This window comes from Balaenoptera physalus, assembly GCF_965194825.1.
Source record: "Balaenoptera physalus genome assembly, contig: HAP1_SCAFFOLD_1539, whole genome shotgun sequence".
NCBI classification, from domain to species: Eukaryota; Metazoa; Chordata; class Mammalia; order Artiodactyla; family Balaenopteridae; genus Balaenoptera; species Balaenoptera physalus.
The window spans coordinates 53,678-77,702 of record NW_028125257.1 but is presented as its reverse complement, the minus strand read 5'-3'; the positions used below and the strand labels follow the sequence as shown (position 1 = coordinate 77,702).

The 24,025-nt window shown below is 43.7% G+C and overlaps 2 long non-coding RNA genes and 1 pseudogene across 11 annotated transcripts in view; 2 read left to right on the top strand and 1 right to left on the bottom strand.

Moving 5' to 3' along the window:
• LOC309653952 overlaps window positions 1-24,025 on the top strand; it is a 77,099-nt gene that overhangs the window by 35,439 nt on the left and 17,635 nt on the right. The window lies entirely within an intron of this gene.
• LOC309653951 overlaps window positions 1-24,025 on the top strand; it is a 45,166-nt gene that overhangs the window by 18,544 nt on the left and 2,597 nt on the right. Inside the window, exons 1-2 of one of the 9 annotated variants that reach the window (XR_014259660.1) lie at window positions 6,816-6,877; window positions 18,276-18,336. The exons of 1 other annotated variant lie outside the window; for it this stretch is intronic. This is a non-coding gene — a long non-coding RNA (uncharacterized lncRNA). Of the gene's footprint in view, window positions 1-6,815; window positions 6,878-6,989; window positions 7,007-8,622; window positions 8,640-17,131; window positions 17,265-17,785; window positions 18,096-18,275; window positions 18,337-19,772; window positions 19,806-24,025 lie in introns of those variants that run through there. 7 more of the 9 variants (XR_014259662.1, XR_014259663.1, XR_014259664.1 and 4 more) reach the window with 7 other exon arrangements.
• On the bottom strand, window positions 20,227-23,971 carry LOC309653950 (RING finger protein 11-like; annotated as a pseudogene). Its single transcript has 2 exons — window positions 21,496-23,971; window positions 20,227-21,281 (listed from the first exon to the last, which is right to left on the bottom strand). The product of its transcript is annotated as an RING finger protein 11-like (transcript).

The following is a 24,025-nucleotide window of genomic DNA, read 5'->3' as shown; positions in this document are numbered from 1 at the left end:
AGCTCTAGTTCCTTGGGCCACACAGGTATCCTGCCATCCAGCTCTTTTTATATGTGAGAGACATTCTGAACACTGTCCCTCTTTCTTTGCACAGAAGTATATACAGTGTGGCAGTTACCGTAATCTCCTCCCCCTTGCAAACAGCCCCTCTAGAATCTCGGACCTCTAGGACTCTCTGTCTTGCATGCTTGGGTGCAAGGCCAAGCACAATGAAGAGGAGAATAATTAGAGAAAGAGGAGGACATTGGTGGAGAACTGGGAGCAGGTAAGGTGAAAGGGCACCGGAGAAAAGAGATGCATGTAGGTTTTTTGGTTTCTGTGGGAAACAAGTTGACACACTTGGGCCTCATTTTGTATTAACAGAACAGAGAGTTGTAGATATAAGTAGCTAGATCGTGCAGCAACTGCCATGAAGTCTGTACACTGAAGAGAACAGTCTCACATCTAGTTTTCATTTTGTTTTATGTCATATTACCTTATTTATAGCATTCACTGGTATGTTTGTAGAACGCAGATGTTTTCAAATGCTCTGGTTTTGTCTACATGGTTATTTCCTTGTCCTATTTGTAAGGAATCCAACATTGTAAGACATATTGCATGTTTTTCTCTTGACGATTGTTTACCTTGAAGCGTCATGAGCTAACTTGAGCTGTTGGATTTTGTGGAGAAACTTTAAAAAGGGTCTGTGAAAAAGGCATTGTGGTGAGTCGCATTATGCACCCGAGCGTAAGGAGCAGATATCTGCCACCAGCCCAGCTTGGCCTGGATTGCCTCTGTGTTAGTTCCCCTGGTTAGTGCTTTTCTCCCTAACCACTCTTGTGACTGTGATAATGTGAGTTAAGGGCTGAGTTGCTAGTGATTTATGTGTGAGGTAGGCTGGTTTGAGGGAGGAAATCTATGGACCTAGTCATTTTCCTTGGTGGTAAGCTTTCAGGGGTGCAAAGATCGATCTTCCTGGGGACTTTTCTGGTACCAGGAAGATATCGCATAGATGGGACCTCCAAAGACACACATTTAATTTTTAGGCCTGTTGTTCCTATTATGAGATGTGAGTTTCTTCACTGATGGGGATGCTGCTTATCTGAGAAGAAACTGTGAAAGGTGGTGTAGTATAGAGGTGTGGCTTAAGCTTTTAAGTTTTCTTCAAGGTTTTTCCCCTAAGCTTCATACTTCAGACGGCCTACTTACATGAGACTAGTATGTGATGTCAGGCTAACAACTTCCTAAATACCTGCAAGCCAGATCAGTGTCTCTTTTCTCTATATTCCCATGGAAATCAAGGGTCCCGCCGAATTTTCCATCGAAACAGTTGATTTGTGCTGTCTCTAGGAATTCTACAGGGCGTACCGTTGCTTCCTAACTGGTGTCATTTGGGAGATCCACCTCTGTACGTTCAAATGATTAATTTTGAGACTCTGCTCGTGTGTGCAGTAAACCCTTTAATTCCCTAAGACCTTCCTTTCCTCCATCTCATACTCCATTAAGCCCGCTTCAGTTTATCTCCTGAATTTCTTTGGAATCTGTCAGCTCTCCCTCAACATCCTAATACTGAACTTGCCTGTCTGTTGCGATTAGGTCCTAACTAGTGTCCATATATCTTGTTTCCCTCCAATCCATTCTTCACACAAGAAAGCTTCAAAGCAAGTTGGAACATTGCTCATAAACATCGCTCACAAACATTGTTTTGAGAATAGAAAACACACTGGTGGCCTTTAAGACTCTGCGTGCTCTAGAATCCTCTCTGCTTCTCTAGCCCCATCTTGTGCCACGTTTGCCCTCACTTTCTATGCTTCAGATACACTGAATTAACCTTAGTTCTCACTCATCTGACAGAAGTCAGTTGAGAAATTATTTTTCACTGTGATTCCTAGCATTAAGGAATTTGATGATCAGGTTTTGTATGAGGACTAAAACTAAACTGGGAAGTGGAAGAATTGCGTTTCAACTGTTTCAGTCAACACGCATGTATTAATGATACCTAAGTATTGAACACCGGGCTAGGTTTCATGAGGGATACAGAAGTTCTGGCCATCTCTGGTTTTGGGTATCCCTTATTTGTTGAGACCTTTGCGTTGTTTGGTTGCCTTTTGTCTGTTTTCCAGATGGGAAAACAGGAACAAGGGAAGTATAGGTTATTACTAGGTGGGGTTGAACAAGTGGAGCAGCAAACTGCAAAGCAGAAAGAAGAGGGACGTACTATAGAGGGATGTGATTTCCATTTTCAAGGCGCCTGCGTCCTGTGCAGGGAGACAGCCTAACATAAAATGTGCCTAACAAAAGATCTATTGACTTCTTACTAAAAATCTCCAGTTCATATAACCCAGGGGTTTATACCTTCTCCTTTAAAAGTTCTATTCCTGGGACTTCCCTGGTGGTCCAGTGGTGAAGACTCTGCGCTTCCAATGCAGCAGGCGTGGGTTCAATCCCTGGTTGGGGAGCTAAGATCCCACATGCTGCGCAGCCAAAGAAATTTTTTTCAAAAGTTATACTCCTGTGTTGTTGAATTTAGTGGTTTAGATTTTGTTTGAATGTTAAGAAGATTTCAGTTTATTTACCAGGAACAAACAAAACATAATGTAAAAATAGTTTCCCAGAAACGATTTCCATCGTTCTCTTCTTCCCTTTCTCCCGCAGACTGACTGGTGTTTCATCTTGACAAGTTCTCTGAAGTTCTCTGTCATTCCATAGGAAAGCGGTCTGGCTTGGAGGTTGCAATCCCAGGGAATTTTTCATCAGCGGGGAAGTCTCCATCACTACAGAGGAATCAAGGTTGAAGTCAGTCCCGGGTAAGTGAGATGCTCCCCCTAAACACCAACACAGCAGTCGTGTACCTTTCAAGGGGTTCAGGGGCAAGATGGGCAAGGCATTTCTACTAACTCTTCTTAAGGATCATGGACAGTGCCCTATGCTACGAGGTAAGCGGTGACTGTTGTAATTCTTACTGGTGATCATTTCATGTCACTGATCCTTGGCTCTCTTTGTATCTCATAGGACTGTTGTAAGTCCAATACAAAATGAGTCTTCTTTTTAAAAAACTGAAATGTTTTACAAAGCCTAGCATTCTCATAGAGAGTCCTTTGAATTCTCCCCACTTTCCCGAGAGGCTAAGAACACTTCACACCATGAACTAGGAGAGGGGGTAGAGCCCTTTCTGATGAAATATAGAAACAAAGACAGAGTCTTAGCCTGCTTGCTCTCTGGACAGGATCTCGGACCACAAGGTCTTAAATCCTGGTATAAATGACGGAAGTGAGGACAGTTCAACTGGCACTCTCATAACAAGAGTTCTGAAACACCTTCCAAAGAGACTGTAGCAGTAGACGAGGGAAGGGAGTGCTACAGTGTGGTAGTACAGGGGGAATGCTCGGCTACAGCAGTGAAAAATGTGGTACCTATTGGTGTGCTCTCGGGGTTCTTGTACATGTAGCATAGATGACCTTTACAGTGTCCCTGCCACCTTCCCACCTGCATTAGGTGTTCTGTTTTTTTGTTTGTTTTTTTTTTTTTTAATTTACGTTTATTGATTGATTGATTGATTGAACTTATTTATTCTACGTATTTATTTTTTTGGCTGCACTGGGTCCTCATTGGTGTGCACGGGCTTTCTCTAGTTGCGGCTAGCGGGGTCTACTCTTGGTTGCGGTGTGCGGGCTTCTCATCGCGGTGGCCTCTCTTGTTGCGGAGCATGGGCTGTAGGCGCGTGGGCTTCGGTAGTTGCGGCTCACGGGCTCTGGAATGCAGGCTCAGTCGTTGTGGCACATGCGCTTAGTTGCTGCACGGCATGTGGGATCTTCGCAGACCGGGGCTCGAAGCCGTGTCCCCTGCATTGGCAGGCGCCACCAGGGAAGCCCTAGCTGTTCTTACATAGAGTCTAAAAACAGAGAGCACTGAGAGAAGGTAGTGGTTATTAAAGGCTCAGGATCTAAATTCTACCTGTCTCTACACCCCTTCCCAGCTGTCGATTTGACCCCGTTTGTGAATGCCGACCTCATTCTTCAACTTGCTCTGCCGTTTGTATACTCACCTTGAAAACTTGTTTCTGTGATGCGTTGAGCAGACACAGGGTGGCAGATTGCAGAGGTGGAAGCTGGTGGTCGGATATTTGCGGGCTGAATCTCCTTCAGTCCCATTCCCATTTCTGGTTGCGCAGAGGCCCTACTTCCTGTGTATGACGCGGAGCCATAGGATTGCGGGTAGGAGCCAAGTTCTCCATACAGTGAAGACCCCAGTGTGCCTTGGTTATAGTAATATACCTGGCTTCCTTCCTGGTAGGGAAGTGACAGGAGGCTATGCCCCTGATTTGTTCGTGGGCCTCCTGATACAGCAGTTCCCTTGGCTCTGGCCCTGTCGTCAGCTGCCCCTAGGAGGACTCTGAGCCCTAGCCACTTCTCTGGTAGATTTGCCTATTCCCCCACTATAATCACACCTGAATAAGGCAACTCAAACCTTTCAGAGATGTGTCGTGAACCTCTTGTTTTCTGAAATACCTATCTGGTGGTTGTGAGACTTAAGGCCAACCTCCCCGAGAGACTTTGTTTCTATTTCTCCTAGTAAACCTAGACTCATCTCCTGTCACCTTCAACTCTACTCCAATTGTGTTCTTTCAACCCAGACCCCTGACCCTGCTTTTTACTTCTGCCATTTCATCCTCACTCCTGCTTCCTTTCCTAAATCCATACGTCTCTTTTGGCCTTCCTAGCCCTGGGCCAAGTTCCTTCCTCTTTCCTCAGTTTTTACCCCTTTCCTTCATTCTCCCATCCAACTTTCAGTCCTTCCTTTCTCACGCCCCAGTTAGCAGCATCTCAAAATTCGAAAGGTTTATTACTCATCTATTAATTCTATTCCATTTACTTATTCGGTTCTATACCTATCTTACCTATGTATGGAAGAACCGCTGGTAGCCAAGGTGGCAGCAAGAATCCTAGCAGCTGTCACCTGACGTATCCGTAGTAGTCAGCAATTTCCATTTCTTTGTCCCTCTGGGTGAAAAATTGCAGCTTCCCCGAAGAGGTGTATCTGGCAGCATTCTCCCGTTGTTGTTGAGCCCGCCTCTTCATGGCCTCTCGCTCTGGCCTCTGCTCTTGTTCGATGGGCTTTGACATGACTGGCTCAGGCACGTTGGGTTCCCTCCATGGAACTCGTTGCTTGCTGAAGTCTTGGAGTAGAAGTTGGGTTTGGAGCTTGGGTGGGGACTGGCGCTTAGTCACAGCAGGGGGAACAGGCTCGCGCTGGAGAGAAGCGCCAGATGAAGTTTTGTAGGGTGCAGGCCTAGGAGCAGCAGGCTGAGGGACACGAGGCTGGGTATGGTTGGTCCAAGCCGGTTGGGTTGGGTTGGCCACAGTTGGCTGAGCTGGTTTGGCGGGACCTGGCAAAGAGGCAGGAGCTGGCTGGGATGAATTGACTGCAGCAGGTTGAGCTGAGTCAGTAGAACCAGGCTGGGCACGGTAAGCCACAGCAGGCCGATGTGAGGCCAGAGACTGTGGCCTCCGAGGAGCGGGTCGAGCTTGAGGCTTGTCCCAGGCAGAAAAAGGCAGAGGTATCAACTTGACCTTCCCAGGAGGAGGCCGCTCACACTGGGATGGAGATGGACACTCTGTTTCAGCACTGCTGTCTGGTTTCTGGGCTTGGACTTGCGTTTTCTCAGGCCTCTTACCCTCACGTGGGGTATGCCGCCGTGGCTGGATCGCTGGGGGTGGCTGGGGGTCTTTGGGGTTGCTTGAATTTCCCAAGAGCCGACAGGAAGAGAGCCCAGTTTTCGTCTCATTCTTCTTCCCCAGCGCATGAAGAACCTTCACAGACTCCAGCATGCGCACGCCAAGGGAGGTTCGAGGCTTTTGAAAGCTCTCTTGGCGAAGCTCAGTTTGGTGTTCCTTTCGCTTCGTGTTGGGGATTGCTGGCTTGTCTTCTGCCTTGACTTTGTTCCCTGACTGCTTGTTCTCTTCAGCCTTGTTTCTTCCTCTGGTCCTTTTGGTCTTTTCCTGCCCATGGCTCTCAGTTTTGCTGATCTTTCCGGATGCAGCTTTCTGAGGTTTGCCTTGAGAGTGCTTGGCCGTGTTCGCAGGAGCCCTGTCACTGACTGCAGCAGTGCATATAACCGCTTCTCCCCCTAACAGGCACTCTGGATCCTTTGGCTGGATTTTGGCCTTGGGAGCACCACCGATAGGCTCAGAGGCTTTCTGTTTGTTCTTCCTGGGTTGATCAGAGGGAACCTTTACGACACTTGGCTTTTCCTGCACCTGATTCACCTTAATGGCTCTGGTGTCTTCAGCTTTGATCACGTTGGGACCTTGGGATCGATCAAGATCTTTCCAAGAATTAAAGAGCTGGGGAAGGTGAATATCCTCCGCCAGTGTAGTAATGTCTGCAAGACCACTGCTAGGTTCAGTCCCATTTTCAAGTGTCCCTAGGTCCTGACGACTCAGGCTGTTCTCTCCCAGATCAGCATTTTCAGAACCAGGCTGCTCCTCTTGGCTGAGGGGATCGGTGCAGGCCAGCGGCTGGGGAATATCAGGGATTCCCAAAGGGAGTAGTGGAGGATCTTGGTTTTCTATTGGGATCTGGTAGGCCTCCAGAGGCTTTGACAGCTTGGTTTTGATATCCTCCACGTTCTTACTCTCTGTTTGTCCCTGGCTTGGAGCTGGAGGCAGGGCCAGGAGACGCCTGGCACTCTGGACTGGAGCTGTCACTGAAATGTCCCCAAGTTCAGATGGTGGGTTACTCTCAAGTATGTGACTGTTTCTGCTACTGCAGGACTTGGGGAGTTCTTGAGTTTGTGTCACACAAAACGTCTGGCTTGGAGGTTGCAATCCCAGGGAATTTTTCATCACCAGGGAAGGCTCCATCACTACAAAGGGATCAAGGGAGAAGTCAGTCCCTGGTAAATGAGATGCTCCCCCTAAACACCAACACAGCAGTCATGTACCTTTCAAGGGGTTCAGGGGCAAGATGGGCAAGGCATTTCTACTAACTCTTCTTAAGGATCATGGACAGTGCCCTATGCTACGAGGTAAGCGGTGACTGTTGTAATGCTTAACTGGTGATCATTTCATGTCACTGATCCTTGGCTCTCTTTGTATCTCATAGGACTGTTGTAAGTCCAATACAAAATGAGTCTTCTTTTTAAACAACTGAAATGTTTTACAAAGCCTAGCATTCTCATATAGAGTCCTTTGAATTCTCCCCACTTTCCCGAGAGGCTAAGAACACTTCACACCATGAACTAGGAGAGGGGGTAGAGCCCTTTCTGATGAAATACAGAAACAAAGACAGAGTCTTAGCCTGCTTGCTCTCTGGACAGGATCTCGGACCACAAGGTCTTAAATCCTGGTATAAATGACGGAAGTGAGGACACTTCAACTGGCACTCTCATAACAAGAGTTCTGAGACACCTTCCAAAGAGACTGTAGCAGTAGACGAGGGAAGGGAGTGCTACAGTGTGGTAGTACAGGGGGAATGCTCGGCTACAGCAGTGAAAAATGTGGTACCTATTGGTGTGCTCTCGGGGTTCTTGTACATGTAGCATAGATGACCTTTACAGTGTCCCTGCCACCTTCCCACCTGCATTAGGTGTTCTTTTTGTTTTTTTGTTTTTTTTAATTTACGTTTATTTATTGATTGATTGTTTGAACTTATTTATTCTACGTATTTATTTTTTTGGCTGCACAGGGTCTTCATTGCTGTGCACGGGCTTTCTCTAGTTGCGGCTAGCGGGGTCTACTCTTGGTTGCGGTGTGCGGGCTTCTCTTGTTGCGGAGCATGCGCTCTAGGCGCGTGGGCTTCGGTAGTTGCGGCTCACGGGCTCTAGAATGCAGGCTCAGTCGTTGTGGCACATGGGCTTAGTTGCTCCACGGCATGTGGGATCTTCCCAGACCAGGGCTCGAACCCGTGTCCCCCGCATTGCATTGGCAGGCGGATTCTTAACCACGGCGCCACCAGGGAAGCCCTAGGTGTTCTTATATAGAGTCTAAAAACAGAGGGCACTGAGCGAAGGTAGTGGTTACTAAAGGCTCAGGATCTAAATTCTACCTGTCTCTACACCCCTTCCCAGCTGTCGATTTGACCCCATGTGTGAATGCCGACCTCATTCTTCAACTTTCTCTGCCGTTTGTATACTCACCTTGAAAACTTGTTTCTGTGATGCGTTGAGCAGACACAGGGTGGCAGATTGCAGAGGTGGAAGCTGGTGGTCGGATATTTGTGGGCTGAATCTCCTTCAGTCCCATTCCCATTTCTGGTTGCGCAGAGGCCCTACTTCCTGTGTATGACGCGGAGCCATAGGATTGCGGGCAGGAGCCAAGTTCTCCATACAGTGAAGACCCCAGTGTGCCTTGGTTATAGTAATATACCTGGCTTCCTTCCTGGTAGGGAAGTGACAGGCGGCTATGCCCCTGATTTGGAATCTGAGATGGTGCTCCCTGAGCAAGCCTGGCAGAAAGTGATGGATATAGAGGGACCATGTTATTGGCGTCTGAAGTTTTATCATCCTGGGCTGCCATAAACATGGAGGAAGCAGCTGGGTGCCGGTCAGTGAGTGCCAGAGTAAAGTCTCCGAGTGAAGAGGAATTCTTTTCAGTGCTTCCTGTGATGTCCCACTCAAGAACACCTGGATAGGAAGGAGCTGAAGTGGAGATCTGGCTGTGGTCAGTAACTCCAGATAACATAGTCGTGCTGGAATGTTGGTAAAGGTAGGCACTACCCATGAGTGTCTGGAAAGAGGTACCGGTAGCCGATGCCGAACTGACGGCAGGGGCAGAGACTCTGGAGAAGTTGCAGACACTTCGTGTTAGGGAAGTTGCATTGCTCACCACAGGAAGAGAATGCTGCAGAGAATTTAGAGTTCCAAGTAGAGATGGATTTTGGAAATTTTCTGTAAGAACAAGAGGGTCATGAAAAACTCAGGGAGGTTGAGAAATTCTCACTACGTTTGAGGAACAGCATTATCTTAAGGTTCTTGCTCTCAGGACACCTCTACTATCGACCCTTCCTGAGAAACCCAAAATCAGACAGTTAATGATGGCTGTAAGGACTGAGCAGTTTTCCACTCTTCTGTATTAACTGCCTGTGCTCCCATCTTGGGCACAGATGGGCAGAAGAGCCAAGTGGTATGGTTCAGACATTGTTCTCTAGGCTGGAAGCAACCTTCTCCCTGCCCTGTCTTTCCCTTCAGCCTGCACTCGTATTGACTTCTATGCTGTTTCCTAGACTGGAAGCATTTTAGAACTAGGAGGCCCTTAGAGAACTTTCTCTTTTTTCAGTCTCATTTCACGAGTAAGGAAACTGAGGCTCAGAGAGGTCGGGTTGACTTGTTCAGGTTCTCTCATTATGTTAGTGTCTTTACCAGGTTTCAGAACCTAAGTATCCTGACTTCCTTGCCAGGACTCCACTCTGAGCATGATAGTGCCAGAAAGCAGGAGAAATAGAACTTATAATATAAGCATTTTTTTTGTCCATTAGAAAACAGTACGGCCATTACCATTGTCATCTTCAGTGTCTCCCTTTGCTTGTGCAGTTCCCACGCTATTACCTAGAGTTGACGTATAGCTCAGTCCAACTGGTGAACTGAAAGAGTCATTTTTGCCCTCTTCAAGCCTGGTTTCTCATCCTACCTCAAAATGATTACCCGAAAGTGGATTTCTTAAGTGCTTTTGGAAAGAGAAAAGTTATCTGATTACTTCAGATTACTCATCTATAAAGTGGTTATAACACCACCACCAATAATAATAGCAGTAATAATTAATAGATGAATAAGCTGATCTATTGCGTATGATTTATATGGAGGAAGATACAATAAGTTCTAGAAAGACAAAGAAAAATCATGAAAAACATGTTACGTAACGAAAAAGAAATCCATAGATATTAATGAAAACTGGGGTATGTGGGCAAGTATCAAAGCCTAATGAATTTACTAACAAATGACATTCTGTACCATACATGCAATATTATGAAAGTGAATTTTGCCCACTCTATTTTAGTGAATACTATTAACCAAAAAACACGATGGAGGTGATAGAGGTGAATGAATTCCTAGCCAATGCATACAGACAGAGACGATAAATCAGTAAAAAATGCATAACAAGCAACAGAATGCAACAAATGTGAATGTATAGGTAGCCACAACATATATAGACAAGTATTTCAATGAAAACCGGTACAAAGCAGACAGCAAAATAGTAAGTGTAAAAGAGTTTCATTATTGTGCTCATTCATATTTTTACCCAGCAAGTAACAGGTATTAAGCCTAGGAGAAATATATCTTTCCATGAATATAACTCATATAATAAGCAGAAAGGAAGCTTAAAAAGTATCAAGAAGGTTTTTGTATTTATCCTAGAACTTAGAATCATCTTCCACATCCAAGAAGATGACATCCCAAGACCTCAAAAAACCATCATCCCTAGAATCCAATTAAAAAAGATTTTCAAATGTAAGAAAATCCAAAGGACTCCACAATATTGTTTTAGATAAATGTGGATGTTTGTGTTTTCTTTTTTTCTTTTGCCGCGCCGCGTGGCCCTGGCCGTGAAAGCACCGAGTCCTAAAGCGCTGGACCGCCAGGGAATTCCCTAAATGGGGAATTAGAGATGTGGGGCTTGACTTTTTCTTTTTCTTCTCCGGTAGCTAAGATCTACAAGCGAACGATGGCTGTTGATCAATGTGCTCTCTGTGTTAGGAAGGAAATAACTGTAAAAATGAAAAGCAACCTTGCCTTAGAAGCTACATATCACACAAAGGAAATAGTCCTTCTGATTCAATGTAGAAGATATCATTTAAAATGTTTAATTGGTCAAATGTCTACCTAGTTTAAAAATTAGAAAGAATAGAACACTGAAAAGCAGCCCCCTAGATAACCACTTTGGTTTCTGGTTTCTAGGAAGCATCATTTCTAAAACATACTTCTAAAGTGTTTCTATTCCAAACTGTCAAGTGCCAGCTGTATTCAGAGAGGCAATAAAAGAAAGAAAACGGAGTATGACTTTTCTGATAGGCTGCCTTTCCTGGTGATCCCCTGTTCTGGCCTTACTTTCCTTCTTAGTCTGTTAATGTAAGGATTTGCTACCATCAGCTTTGTTTTGCCCTGCTCTGAGCAGATTTCCCTCTGTGCTGTTTCTGCTTTAATTTAAAATCTTTGGCTCCCATCAACATTCCATGGCAAACTGCCTCTTTCTTGAGAGCTCCTCTATGCTTTCCCTCTTCATTCTTATATTTTTTTCCCATCTCTTGGTTCCTGTTGGCCTGTGCTAATGAAAACAATCCTAAACTTGCTTACGTTTGACTCTGTGCCTCCCTATATAGCCCAGTACTCTCCATCCTCTCTCCCTATTCTCTCTTTTCAACTAGTCGAAATACTAGTGGAGGGAGACCATTGGAGATGAAACATCTTGGTATATATCGCTAGTTTTCTGTGTCACCTGGCTTTTCTATGTTTCTGTTGAAACACTCTTTTGAGAAGTCTCTGATTTCATTTTCTACATGGGTACCCTTTAAGGCTCAATATTGGAAAAGAAGGGGATCAGAGTGATCAACCCAATGTGGTATCCTAACGTAACAGATAAGGAAAGCAGCAGGCTTTGTGAGGCAGTCAGTGATTTGTCCAAAGTCACACAGACAGTAAACGTCAAAGTCAAAACTGAAATTAGGTCTCCAGACTTGTAGTTCAATACTTTCCCTCATTATTCCACGCTATTTTGAATCTCCTCCTCAATTTAGGGGCAAAAGAAATCGAACGCAAAACTTTCCAAAGTTTCTTTTCTTACCTGACATGGTCAGAGAAGAGGAGACATCAACTGCAGGTACAAGGGATGAGGAGACAACACTAGAGGATGTCTGAGTGGCTGCAGCTGAACGGCGCACGTGTCCAGTACAAAGGTCACTGGTTACTGGTCCAAACGGCTCCACGGAAACCCCAAGACCTCTACCAAGTGGTAGTAGGTTTGGTAGGAGAGTGATGTCACAAAGCAGGCAGTTGAAAGGTATGAGCTAGCCAATAGGGAGGTCCGATCCCCAACAGGAGGGCGGGCTTGGGTGAAGAGAGCGTAGGAGAGCTAAAACAACCCCTCAATTTCTGAGCTCTGGGGAGGAAATCCTAGAAGACAGATTTACCTCCCCCAGGCTCTTCCATTAGGGAAATCATTGCAACATTTCTTACAGACGTTCATTAATATAATTAACTAACAGTTACTTATATTCTACAGAGTATTCTATTTTATGTATCATATACTTAGAGCTATATAGATCTTATTTAACTAGTATCCTTAGGAAGGAAAGAGCCATGTAGTTTGAACTATTACAGTTGTAACTTGGTTAAAGAGCAGGGTGAAGTTTGTTGAGTGTACCCTGTGGAGAATGTTGTGGTCCAAGGCTCTTCTCTTTTAGTTTCTTCTCCTTGACTCCTACCTTCCTTGGGCTGGGCTAGGCTGGGGGCCAGGTTGGACTTGCGACTTAACATTTCTCTTCCGCTTTCTTTTTTTTTTTTTTTTTTCTTCCATTATGGGCATTGCTTCTAGGACAAGCCTTGGTCTTGCATTGGATGTTCCTTCCTGTCAACTTCCAGCAGCAGGAGTCTTCTTTTCAGTGCTTGATGCTTCACGAAATAGACTCTGCCCATTGGCAGCAAATACCAGAGAGCCAGGAGACAGAGCTGGTTGCAGACCTTTCCTCTTCCAGCCTTTGGTTGCAATTGTTTTGCCCATGATTTGCTAGCTCTAGTTCCTTGGGCCACACAGGTATCCTGCCATCCAGCTCTTTTTATATGTGAGAGACATTCTGAACACTGTCCCTCTTTCTTTGCACAGAAGTATATACAGTGTGGCAGTTACCGTAATCTCCTCCCCCTTGCAAACAGCCCCTCTAGAATCTCGGACCTCTAGGACTCTCTGTCTTGCATGCTTGGGTGCAAGGCCAAGCACAATGAAGAGGAGAATAATTAGAGAAAGAGGAGGACATTGGTGGAGAACTGGGAGCAGGTAAGGTGAAAGGGCACCGGAGAAAAGAGATGCATGTAGGTTTTTTGGTTTCTGTGGGAAACAAGTTGACACACTTGGGCCTCATTTTGTATTAACAGAACAGAGAGTTGTAGATATAAGTAGCTAGATCGTGCAGCAACTGCCATGAAGTCTGTACACTGAAGAGAACAGTCTCACATCTAGTTTTCATTTTGTTTTATGTCATATTACCTTATTTATAGCATTCACTGGTATGTTTGTAGAACGCAGATGTTTTCAAATGCTCTGGTTTTGTCTACATGGTTATTTCCTTGTCCTATTTGTAAGGAATCCAACATTGTAAGACATATTGCATGTTTTTCTCTTGACGATTGTTTACCTTGAAGCGTCATGAGCTAACTTGAGCTGTTGGATTTTGTGGAGAAACTTTAAAAAGGGTCTGTGAAAAAGGCATTGTGGTGAGTCGCATTATGCACCCGAGCGTAAGGAGCAGATATCTGCCACCAGCCCAGCTTGGCCTGGATTGCCTCTGTGTTAGTTCCCCTGGTTAGTGCTTTTCTCCCTAACCACTCTTGTGACTGTGATAATGTGAGTTAAGGGCTGAGTTGCTAGTGATTTATGTGTGAGGTAGGCTGGTTTGAGGGAGGAAATCTATGGACCTAGTCATTTTCCTTGGTGGTAAGCTTTCAGGGGTGCAAAGATCGATCTTCCTGGGGACTTTTCTGGTACCAGGAAGATATCGCATAGATGGGACCTCCAAAGACACACATTTAATTTTTAGGCCTGTTGTTCCTATTATGGGATGTGAGTTTCTTCACTGATGGGGATGCTGCTTATCTGAGAAGAAACTGTGAAAGGTGGTGTAGTATAGAGGTGTGGCTTAAGCTTTTAAGTTTTCTTCAAGGTTTTTCCCCTAAGCTTCATACTTCAGACGGCCTACTTACATGAGACTAGTATGTGATGTCAGGCTAACAACTTCCTAAATACCTGCAAGCCAGATCAGTGTCTCTTTTCTCTATATTCCCATGGAAATCAAGGGTCCCGCCGAATTTTCCATCGAAACAGTTGATTTGTGCTGTCTCTAGGAATTCTACAGGGCGTACCGTTGCTTCCTAACCGGTGTCATTTGGGAGATCGATCCCCCTCTGTACGTTCAAATGATTAATTTTGAGACTCTGCTCATGTGTGCAGTAAACCCTTTAATTCCCTAAGACCTTCCTTTCCTCCATCTCATACCCCATGAAGCCCGCTTCAGTTTATCTCCTGAATTTCTTTGGAATCTGTCAGCTCTCCCTCAACATCCTAATACTGAACTTGCCTGTCTGTTGCGATTAGGTCCTAACTAGTGTCCATATATCTTGTTTCCCTCCAATCCATTCTTCACACAAGAAACCTTCAAAGCAAGTTGGAACATTGCTCATAAACATCGCTCACAAACATTGTTTTGAGAATAGAAAACACACTGGTGGCCTTTAAGACTCTGCGTGCTCTAGAATCCTCTCTGCTTCTCTAGCCCCATCTTGTGCCACGTTTGCCCTCACTTTCTATGCTTCAGATACACTGAATTAACCTTAGTTCTCACTCATCTGACAGAAGTCAGTTGAGAAATTATTTTTCACTGTGATTCCTAGCATTAAGGAATTTGATGATCAGGTTTTGTATGAGGACTAAAACTAAACTGGGAAGTGGAAGAATTGCGTTTCAACTGTTTCAGTCAACACGCATGTATTAATGATACCTAAGTATTGAACACCGGGCTAGGTTTCATGAGGGATACAGAAGTTCTGGCCATCTCTGGTTTTGGGTATCCCTTATTTGTTGAGACCTTTGCGTTGTTTGGTTGCCTTTTGTCTGTTTTCCAGATGGGAAAACAGGAACAAGGGAAGTATAGGTTATTACTAGGTGGGGTTGAACAAGTGGAGCAGCAAACTGCAAAGCAGAAAGAAGAGGGACGTACTATAGAGGGATGTGATTTCCATTTTCAAGGCGCCTGCGTCCTGTGCAGGGAGACAGCCTAACATAAAATGTGCCTAACAAAAGATCTATTGACTTCTTACTAAAAATCTCCAGTTCATATAACCCAGGGGTTTATACCTTCTCCTTTAAAAGTTCTATTCCTGGGACTTCCCTGGTGGTCCAGTGGTGAAGACTCTGCGCTTCCAATGCAGCAGGCGTGGGTTCAATCCCTGGTTGGGGAGCTAAGATCCCACATGCTGCGCAGCCAAAGAAATTTTTTTCAAAAGTTATACTCCTGTGTTGTTGAATTTAGTGGTTTAGATTTTGTTTGAATGTTAAGAAGATTTCAGTTTATTTACCAGGAACAAACAAAACATAATGTAAAAATAGTTTCCCAGAAACGATTTCCATCGTTCTCTTCTTCCCTTTCTCCCGCAGACTGACTGGTGTTTCATCTTGACAAGTTCTCTGAAGTTCTCTGTCATTCCATAGGAAAGCGGTCTGGCTTGGAGGTTGCAATCCCAGGGAATTTTTCATCAGCGGGGAAGTCTCCATCACTACAGAGGAATCAAGGTTGAAGTCAGTCCCGGGTAAGTGAGATGCTCCCCCTAAACACCAACACAGCAGTCGTGTACCTTTCAAGGGGTTCAGGGGCAAGATGGGCAAGGCATTTCTACTAACTCTTCTTAAGGATCATGGACAGTGTGCCCTATGCTACGAGGTAAGCGGTGACTGTTGTAATTCTTACTGGTGATCATTTCATGTCACTGATCCTTGGCTCTCTTTGTATCTCATAGGACTGTTGTTAAGTCCAATACAAAATGAGTCTTCTTTTTAAAAAACTGAAATGTTTTACAAAGCCTAGCATTCTCATAGAGAGTCCTTTGAATTCTCCCCACTTTCCCGAGAGGCTAAGAACACTTCACACCATGAACTAGGAGAGGGGGTAGAGCCCTTTCTGATGAAATATAGAAACAAAGACAGAGTCTTAGCCTGCTTGCTCTCTGGACAGGATCTCGGACCACAAGGTCTTAAATCCTGGTATAAATGACGGAAGTGAGGACAGTTCAACTGGCACTCTCATAACAAGAGTTCTGAAACACCTTCCAAAGAGACTGTAGCAGTAGACGAGGGAAGGGAGTGCTACAGTGTGGTAGTACAGGGGGAATGCTCGGCTACAGCAGTGAAAAATGTGGTACCTATTGGTGTGCTCTCGGGGTTCTTGTACATGTAGCATAGATGACCTTTACAGTGTCCCTCCCACCTTCCCACCTGCATTAGGTGTTCTGTTTTTTTGTTTGTTTGTTTGTTTTTAATTTACGTTTATTGATTGATTGATTGATTGAACTTATTTATTCTACGTATTTATTTTTTTGGCTGCACTGGGTCCTCATTGCTGTGCACGGGCTTTCTCTAGTTGCGGCTAGCGGGGTCTACTCTTGGTTGCGGTGTGCGGGCTTCTCATCGCGGTGGCCTCTCTTGTTGCGGAGCATGGGCTGTAGGCGCGTGGGCTTCGGTAGTTGCGGCTCACGGGCTCTGGAATGCAGGCTCAGTCGTTGTGGCACATGCGCTTAGTTGCTGCACGGCATGTGGGATCTTCGCAGACCGGGGCTCGAAGCCGTGTCCCCTGCATTGGCAGGCGCCACCAGGGAAGCCCTAGCTGTTCTTACATAGAGTCTAAAAACAGAGAGCACTGAGAGAAGGTAGTGGTTATTAAAGGCTCAGGATCTAAATTCTACCTGTCTCTACACCCCTTCCCAGCTGTCGATTTGACCCCGTTTGTGAATGCCGACCTCATTCTTCAACTTGCTCTGCCGTTTGTATACTCACCTTGAAAACTTGTTTCTGTGATGCGTTGAGCAGACACAGGGTGGCAGATTGCAGAGGTGGAAGCTGGTGGTCGGATATTTGCGGGCTGAATCTCCTTCAGTCCCATTCCCATTTCTGGTTGCGCAGAGGCCCTACTTCCTGTGTATGACGCGGAGCCATAGGATTGCGGGCAGGAGCCAAGTTCTCCATACAGTGAAGACCCCAGTGTGCCTTGGTTATAGTAATATACCTGGCTTCCTTCCTGGTAGGGAAGTGACAGGCGGCTATGCCCCTGATTTGGAATCTGAGATGGTGCTCCCTGAGCAAGCCTGGCAGAAAGTGATGGATATAGAGGGACCATGTTATTGGCGTCTGAAGTTTTATCATACTGGGCTGCCATAAACATGGAGGAAGCAGCTGGGTGCCGGTCAGTGAGTGCCAGAGTAAAGTCTCCGAGTGAAGAGGAATTCTTTTCAGTGCTTCCTGTGATGTCCCACTCAAGAACAGCTAGATAGGAAGGAGCTGAAGTGGAGATCTGGCTGTGGTCAGTAACTCCAGGTAACATAGTCGTGCTAGAATGTTGGTAAAGGTAGGCACTACCCATGAGTGTCTGGAAAGAGGTACCGGTAGCCGATGCCGAACTGACGGCAGGAGCAGGGACTCTGGAGAAGTTGCAGACGCTTCGTGTTAGGGAAGTTGCATTGCTACAACAGATTTTTCAGCAACAGAGCAATCCAGCCAAGTTTATATTTTAGAGAGAGAACATCTTCCATATGGAGGATCAGTTGAAATAGAAGAGATTGTTAGAATTGTAGGGTGGTAGTAATCCAGGCAGGAGATGACGAATGCCAGACACCACCTAGTCACAGACATAGCTTTTGCAGCGATCAGCTACATGTTGTTGTTTTTTATTTACTCTCTCATATAATTTTTTTTAAGTCCTGGACCACAAAATACTGTGGCATAGTTGGAAAAATCTGAGACTCGATTCTAGTCTTTTTTCTGTTTGCCTGCTGTGCAGCTTGGGCTTACGTCTCGAGCCTTACTTTTTCATTGTGAAACAAGAACAGTGCTACTTAACCCGAGAACTCCACAGGCACATAAACCCGTGGCGTGTGAGGAGCAGTGAAGGAGAGAAGGAATGGAAGTGCTTTGGGGGACCCCAAGAGCCCTTCAGAAACCGTTTGTTCTTTTTATTATTGAGCATTAAAAGTGAAGGCATTCCATTTGTTTCACTCAGAAACAAATTCTGTTCTTCTGATAGCCTGTTTTTTTTTTCCACTCCCTTTTTCTGTAGTCAGATCAGTTCCTGATGGGCATTCTCCAGTCCACACTATTGCATCTGATTGGAGGCTATGCAAAATTTCCCAGAGACAATGAATTTTGACTGTATAGTAGTTAATTCTTTATAGTACGTTCCTGCAAAAACACTCTTTTCTTCAGAGTTTTTCCTTTTCAGGATAGTGGTAGTGTTGTGGTAACTAATAAAGGCTACTCTTGAGAAAATTGTCTAACTTGTTTTTAGTGTATCTACTTCGCTTACTTAATTCCATATTCCCTGTTTTCTAGACAGACTTCTTGGTGTCCACTGTACCCATGGTTTCAACAGGACTGGCTACCTCATGTGCAGGTGAGTTGCCAACCCCAAGAGGCAGAGCATGTTTAAATTGTTCTGTTTACAATAGTAATGTAAGCTAATGTAAGCTGAATGCAAAAAATGCAGTCAGAGAAGTGTATGAAGTGGAAGGCAATTTTGCCCCCTACTCAGATGTTACCACCAGTAATAATTTAGCACATATTTTTTCAGACGTAAAAAATGCAGATATAAGCATATACAATGGTCCCTTGGTATCTGCAGGGGGATTGGTTTTAGGACTCCCCATGGATCCGAAAATCCTCGGATGCTCAAGTCCCGTATGTAAAATGGTGTAGTACAGTCGGGCTTCCATATCTGCAGGTTATGGAACCGTTGGATATACAGAACTGACTGTACATGTGATTTAATGGTATAGTGTTTTAGACATTCTGGTTTATAATTTAATATATGGAGGACATCTTCCTCTGACAATATTTGGAGACCTCATTCTTATTTATTTATTATTCTTTTTTTTCCTCCAAATTTGCTTTATGTAGTTGGATATAAATAAATGAGCACAAACTTAAGCAAGATACATGTAACAATTTAATAGAACCTGATACTCTAATTCTTTCAGTGTTTCTCCAACTCATCATGGGGCTCGTAAGAAAAGTAACCAACATGGATACTACTACAGTTGAATGTCAAATCTTTAAGTGCTTATGACATACTAAATCCTTGTATAATGCACTTATGAAGAACCCTTCAAGGGACTTGTGTTTTGTATGTAGCAAAAAGTGTTAAGAGTCAAATATTCAACTCAATATAAAATAATAAGAAACACTTCTGATTTGTTAGGTTGAGATTGCTTCTCCTTTTACTAATGAATGATTTTTTTAGCTGTAATATCACTGAGCTGAACAAATATGTCACCTTGGAGTACATAAGGAAAAATAAACACATGCTAAATGGGTAAAACATTACAACTACATCTTTACTAGACCATCTCTACTAACGCTTCAGAAGCTTAGAGATTCAGAGTGTTCTTACGTTATGTGCAAGAAAAATAGAAAGAGAGAAATTCCTTCTTTTTTGAGATCACAGCTGTGAAGTCGTGATTATACAGATTCTTCATTTGTGTGCGAAACATGAAACACATTTCTCTAAATTCTCCCTGCTTAGAATTGTCAGTCAACTAGCAGGACTTTCCTTCCAAGAAACAGAGACTGAGATGTGTTTTATATAACTTCAATAACCTCAGCACTACCGTAAGAAGACATGCAGTATCCTTTTGCTGTGCTTCAAGACAACAGGGAAGGAGGTCACAGGAAAGAATAAATCAAAATTGTTACAACTGAGAAACTTTTCTCAGTTTAACCATGGTGCCACTTTCATTTTTACATAAGCATGGTGGCATAAGTCAAGCTCCATACATCAGAATTCTTAATATTTAAAATTTACCTTGACTTTTAATTATCACCATGTTAACCACCAAAATAATTTGACGAAACTCATAAGAAAGGGTAATGTTAAACCCCACTTTACTAGAGTTAGTTTCTGGACACATTAGCTCATTTTTTTTATAGAAGAGGGACAGTGAATCTCAGTTTGCCTACAAGCTAGGAGATCACTTTGAATTCTGCATTTCTTAACTGCAAACAGATACAGCACTTGTAACAGGTTATAACTGGTTTTCAGCTGGTTTTCAAGCACAGAGCCAGCCCCAACAGTAATAGTACACTATTTAAAAAGACCTAAGGCAATGAATTCCATTTCCAGTGGAAAGAAAGAATCGTATGGTCTTGGACAAACAATTCTGATGGTTCACTTAACAGTCACTTAGTAGTTCTTCCTTGCTCATAGAACTTTATGACTTTTTTGAGGAGTGAAGCATTCAGCTTGAGTGGATAAATCCTTGTTAGGCTAAGACAATCATTCTCATATCCCTCTTTGCCATGAATTGTCTTATGAATGGTCATATCAGTCTGTTTTGGCAAATGAGTAATTAAGGGAAGGCTGTTATTGTGCTTATGAGAATGATATTTTTCTCTGACAAAAGATAAATAGGCATTAGGAAAATGACCATTTGGGCTCTTTTTCTGCTTCCTCCTTGTTTTGTGAGAATATGATATTTGGTTTTACAGCAGCCATCTTGTGACCCTGAGATGATCATATGCCAATAATGACAAATGGTAGATTAGAAAGAACCAGCAAAGACAGAAAACAGCAACATCAGTAGTAACAACAATCACAGCAAAAGAACAATGGGACCTTAACTTGTAGAGTTCCTATAAAGTAAAAAATAAGTGCTCTATGTTTATTCTAAAACAAAAAAAGAACTATGCAAACCAGCTTAAAACTCCTTTTTTTGTGCCAGTGTTCTAAAATGTGGCTTTTAATAAAACCTTGACCCAAATGCCAGCAACTTCAGAAAAGAATTTGGGTAGGGGGAAGAAGAAAGTTATCTCACTTAGGAAAAACAACCACTATCTTTATCCTAATCTTTGACACACAATTGAAACATATATAGCTGCTGTAACACTTTACACAATTCCTATGTACTGGAGGAATAACAAGATCTAAATAACAATTATATTTTTCAACACGGGGTGAAGGCTTTACATAAAAATACCATCCTACTTTTTCCCCCTAAATTTCTAAAATATCACGTGCTTTTCCCCAACATCTGCAGCCGTTCAGGAATTTTTAGGAAACTTTCATGCATGATCTTAATTCCTAATCCCTGGCTCTTTGGGCTCAACGACAAAAGATCAAAACCACCAAAAATGATGGTTCACTTGAAGTCAGGTGAGAGACACTGGCTCAGTTAGTCTCGTAGGACAAAAGCAGTGCTGCATCAACTGTCTCCATGCAGGAGGGGCACGTGAAGGATCTCATCAGCCAGTCATCTGTACAGCCCAGGTGATCTGCATACACAGCAGAAATCAAATTGGGTTCTCATAAACAAAGTGCATCATACAGATCACACACTCCCCGATCTGTTTTTTAAATATTTGTTTTATTTTATTTATTCATTTATTTGGTTGCGCCGGGTCTTAATTGCAGTCGGTGGGCTCCTTAGTTGTGGCATGCAAACTCTTAGTTGCGGCATGGATGTGGGATCTAGTTCCCTGACCAGGGAACGAACCCGGGCCCCCTGCATTGGGAGTGTGGAGTCTTTAGCCGCTGCACCACCAGGGAAGTCCCCCGGATCCTTTTTTCTGATCCGTTTCTTCCAGGGTCATAAACTCCTTCAGGCTGATGCTGTATGAGGCCTATTCTTTGAGCTATCCTAATTTGCTCCTCTCAGCTGAGGTGCTAGGCGAGTCTGACTAGGTGTTGGATGAGAGACCAAAACTGGAACTTGATCCAGATATGGCAGCAGCAGCTCCTGATCCAGCTCCGTCCCCTTGCCAAAGCTAGCCCAGTCGGACTGAGACTTGTGAGGCAGGGAGATGTCATCCGAAGTGGGGGACTTAAGGCAGTTCCCCATCTTCCGGGACTTGAGTGTGTGATCTGTGTGCTGTTTTGACAGTCTCCCAACCTCATTCTTTTTTTTTTTTTTTTTTTTTTAATTAATTAGTTTATTTATTTATTTATTTTTGAATTTTTAAAATTTATTTATTTTTTATACAGCAGGTTCTTATTAGTTATCTGTTTTATACATATTAGTGTATATATGTCAATCCCAATCTCCCAATTCATCTCACCACCACCGGCCCCCGCCCTGCCCCGCTTTCCCCCCTTGATGTCCATACGTTTGTTCTCTACATCTGTGTCTCTATTTCTGCCTTGCAAACCGGTTCTTCTGTACCACTTTTCTAGATTCCACATATATGCATTAATATATAATATTTGTTTTTCTCTTTCTGACTTACTTCACTCTGTATGACAGTCTCTAGGTCCATCCACGTCTCTACAAATGACCCAAGTTCGTTCTTTTTTATCGCTGAGTAATATTCCATTGTATATGCGTACCACATCTTCTTTGTCCGTGCATCTGTCGATGGGCGTTTAGGTTGCTTCCGTGACCTAGCTATTGCGAATAGTGCTGCAGTGAACATTGGGGTGCATATGTCTTTTTGAATTATGGTTTTCTCTGGGTATATGCCCAGTAGTGGGATTGCTGGGTCATATGGTAATTCTATTTTTAGTTTTTAAGGAACCTGCATACTGTTCTCCATAGTGGCTGTATCAGTTTACATTCCCACCAGCAGTGCAAGAGGGTTCCCTTTCCTCACATCCTCTCCAGCATTTGCTGTTTGTAGATTCTCTGATGATGCCCATTCTAAGCGGTGTGAGGTGATACCTCATTGTAGTTTTGATTTGCATTTCTTTAATAATTAGTGATGTTGAGCAGCTTTTCGTGTGCCTCTTGGCCATCTGTATGTCTTCTTTGGAGAAATGTCTATTTAGGTCTTCTGCCCATTTTTTGATTGGGTTGTTTGTGTTTTTAATAGTGAGCTGCATGACCTATTTATATATTTTGGAGATTAATCCTTTGTCTGTTGATTGGTTTATTTATTATTTTTTTAAGGCTGCATTGTTCCTTTGCTTACTGATGAACATGTACAAGTCAGAAGTTTTTGATATTATAAAACGTCAAAGTAATGAACATTCCTGTGTGAACATCTTTGAATATATATGCTTTGTCTCAGTTAACTTCACTCAGAATGGGACTTCTGCATCAAGGAGTTTATGCCCTTATGCTTTTTGTGGGTGTTGCTACACTGTACCAATGTATGGTTGTTCGTGCAGGAAATACTTATTGAGCATCTGTTATGTTTAAGCACTGTGCTGGGTGCTAGCAAAAAGACTTGAGAAATTTTGTGAGTGAGGAGACTTGACCTGCCCTTTGTGAATTCTAGCAGTCCAGAGAGGGAATAGATATTCAAGTATCACACTCTGCATGTAGAATTACAACTCTGACAAGTGCCAAGGAGAGGGACATGGTACCATGAGAGCATATTTTAGGGAGGATTTGATCTCATCATGGAGATTAGAGAAGGTTTAGGGATGTTTCAGCTGATATCTGAAGGATGAGTAGGTATTAACCCGATAGGGACGTTGGGGAGAGATTTCTGAGCATAAGGAATAGCAAAAGACCCTATAAGAGGAAAGCATATGCTGTGTTGGAGGAACTGGCCAGGAAGGTGGGGCCGTTGGGGGAGCATGTCATTATAATGGAGCTGCAAGTGTGGGTAGGAGCTCGATCGTGCAGGCTTATGTTTAAGGTTTCAGACTTGAAGAGTAATAGAAAACCATTGAACTTTTTTTTGTTGAAGGTGAGTGTGTGGAACATACCCAGTTGCATTTTCAACCTATCGTTTTGCTACCGAGTGGAGAATACACTGCAGGGAGAAAGAGTGGAAGCGAGGAAACAAGTTAGGAGACTTGTGTAGAAATTGGGCATAATGGTGGCTTGGACCAGGGTATGGTGGTCATTTTGGTGGAAAGATGTGGACAGATTCTAGAGGTATGTAGGCAGTATCATTGTCAGCACTGGTGGTGGGTTGAGGATGAGGGTGAGGGAGAAATAGCTGTCAGTGATGGTGATGCCTAAGTTTCTGGCTCCTATGGTTGGTTAGATGGGGTTTTTTTAGATATGATGTTAATATTTGTCCTAATTTGTCTTTTGTTATTTGTTGGTTCTTGATGAATACTCTGTCATATTAAGTCTCCTGTTTTTAGTGTACAAAGCATTTTGACCGAAACTGACCCGTTGTATGTTATCAGATAATTT